The 3,043-nt window shown below is 40.4% G+C and overlaps 1 pseudogene; it reads right to left on the bottom strand.

Annotated features, from left to right (window-relative positions):
* Nucleotides 1–2,232: 2,232 nt before the first annotated feature.
* Nucleotides 2,233–2,351, bottom strand: LOC134913815 (5S ribosomal RNA; annotated as a pseudogene).
* Nucleotides 2,352–3,043: the final 692 nt, after the last annotated feature.

Raw genomic sequence — 3,043 nt, 5'->3', positions numbered from 1 at the left:
GATCCAACTGCCCTGCAATAAATGCGAACGCCTCTGTCTGTCAATCAAGCAGAGGCATTTGTGTGGCAGGAAGGGGTGGCAATGCTCCATTTCCAAGGTGGAAATGGAGTATTGTGGGGGTGGCATCATGGAAATGGGGGTGGTGGCAGCCGAACGGGGGTCACGATGTGGGTGCGGTGGCTACGTGACATCATAAAAACATGGCAGTGGCCCTCCTGCCATCACAGTAAGGCTGTGCCGGCAGGAGGCTTCCTTACTTTCTGCATCTATCCTGAAATTGCGGTGCAACCGCAATTTCAGCGTGGTCGTAAGGGGGAGGCAGTGGGTAGCATTATAAGCGGCCTTGCCCTGCGATAGGTGGCCCCCAGCTTGTGAGCAAAAGGATTGCAAACTCTGCTAAAAGCAGAATTGGCAATCTTTACTGAATAGGGTCCTTACATCGATGTTTACTACTGGACTCTCGATGGGTCAGCTTGAGAGTACTTTCATCTTATGGTCCACGATCCTCACTTTTACCTATGAAATATAGTAGATTTAATTTATGTGATTATGGCTTTGTTTTACACTTATTCTTTTTGAGTGGTGTTCTCATTGATGACCCCAGCTTGACCCTTAATACCACCCCGCCCTGCCCCCATTTGTGCCCTCACCTATCTGTTCCTCTTGTTTTTTATGGTGGATGCATAGTTACGTGTAGTTGCTAACATTATCTTAATGTACTGTTATACCATGTGTGTCACCTAATCCAGATATGTAGGGTATTCTAGATTTCCTGGAAACAGGTTCACTTGTATTTGTATTTTTTTGGGCAATATACTCTGTCATGTTTAATTTGTATAATTGTAAGATTCAGTAAAATTGATTTTTTTTTAAAAACATACGCAAATACATACGGTAACATTCTCTCTTTAGGGCAGTGGCTCTCAAACTGTGTGCCTAGGCACCCTGGGGTGCCTCGGCATTCTTGCATGGGTGCCCTGGGTTGGTGGTACAGAGTCAATTAAAATTATTTATGGACAATGTAACAGACAAAACCAGTGCTGGTTGCTGACTATCATAAAATATGTGGACAAACAGAAGTGAATCCTGTCCCTCACCAAATACCTGAACTTAAGGATGACATATAAACACAATTTACTTTTTTTCCTGAATTTTTCAGTAAGAAACTTTTGGCCTAGGGATGCCATAAACAAAATACATTCTGATACTTTACGGCACTGTGACTCAAAAAAGTTTGGGAACCACTGCTTTAGGGAGTTGGATAATATCAATCAGCTGTATTTGAAAAGGCACTTCTGTAGGTGGCATGTGTAATGATTGCAGAAGGATTTGGTTTGGATCCGCACAGGAAAATTATAGAAATAATGAACATAGATTTATACAAAGATTGTAGAAAACTGTTCAAGAAACCAACAATAACGAGCTAAATGGTCCTTAATAGGGGTATCTCAAAATTATTAGGTGGTTGGTGGTGCTCCCAGAGTCGGTAATAGTCGTACAGGGGAAAGAACAAAGAAAGACTCTGTGTTGGGGCACGCTTTGAAATTTTACAATTAATTTATTAAGACTTCACTTTTAATACAATAAAGTATAGAATAAAGAGAGAATTTGATACCAGAAAATGTTCAAAAATACACAAAATATGCATATAATAGTAAACATAATAAATAGAATACACATACAAAAATAGGGTTGTACCAGTGAATTGGAAAAAGAATTCCTATATCGTTAGTTAACAAAGTCACTAATGAAAAATAGGTTACACTGATAAAGAGTATGGGGCACCTGTGGTGAAAAAATATGAGTAAAGAGCAAATAATATGCCTTAACTGATCTCAGAGATGAAGAGTACCATACAAGACCATACACATATAATCTCAGTGGTGATAATTAAGGGTAGGTACAGAATTAATGATCTAATGAATCCAAAATAATAGGCAAAAGAAAGAGTATAATTATTAATTGAAAAAGTCAATTAACAGAGGTATAACCCCTGGTAAGAACTCTGTTTGCTATAGAAAAGATCCTGGAGGAAAAAAGTAAAAGAAAAAAGAAATTTATTATATTAGCTAATTGGTATTCATGGCCAAATAGTTATCTTGCCTGAAAGAGTATCATAGAGTTGAATACAATTCTATATAATGTAGGGGATATGAATAAATAACACAAATGTGGGTATAGGAAGTTCAGAAATTGCTCTAACACTTCTACTGTTTGTAATCGAAGGTTCCTTTTTTACTGCACCTGATATTCCCAAATGGTCACCCAATAGGGTACTAATCAGGCTTACCAACGCTTAGCTTCCAAGATCGGATGAGATTGGGTGTTTCCGCTAGAATATGGCAGTAATTGAAATGATTGACACAAATCAGGGGGTGTAATTAGGGAGCAATAAGAGTACTTCTGTCCAGTTGGTAGCGCAGATTCTCTGTTGCTACAAGCATTGCAGAGAGTGGTCTCGCATCTGGATGAGAGGGTACTGAGAAATAGATGAGGTAGAAAAAGAATAGGGAGGGGGCCCCACCTTCTGCTGTCCACTGTCTTATAGAATTATAGCGGACAATGGATGAGAGAGGTAGGTAAGGCTCACCTTTTGAAAAGAAAAGAGAGAAAAAAGGGGGAGGTCACAGGTAAATTGAAAACCCAAAAGTATGATGGGCTGTGTACTCAACCACGGTTACCTAGCAACCCATGTAACACAACGAAGCAACTTCCGCCCAAGACGTCACTTTGACCCTGACGCGACTTCCGGCATAGTCGTGAACACGAGACTTCCGGCAACAAGACGGGACTTCCGGTCAGACGCGATCGTGTGACCGCTAATGTGAACTATCTGCATGTTTTCAAGGCTGGCTATCCCCAAGTGATTTTAGATACCGTTTGCTAAGTGTATGCTTTGGTTTTAAAAGCTGTTTACTGGCACAGTCCCTCTTATGCGATTAATGACGTCATCGAAGGTTTCCGGTCTTTGACCAATCCGATTTCGGTGTGACGTCCAGCCCCCTCAGACACCTCCCACTTTCCTTATTTTTCTTACTATATA

The sequence above is a fragment of the Pseudophryne corroboree genome, chromosome 4, assembly GCF_028390025.1.
Source record: "Pseudophryne corroboree isolate aPseCor3 chromosome 4, aPseCor3.hap2, whole genome shotgun sequence".
NCBI lineage: Eukaryota > Metazoa > Chordata > Amphibia > Anura > Myobatrachidae > Pseudophryne > Pseudophryne corroboree.
Note: the sequence above shows the minus strand (reverse complement) of the source record. Positions and strands in the feature narration are given on the sequence as shown.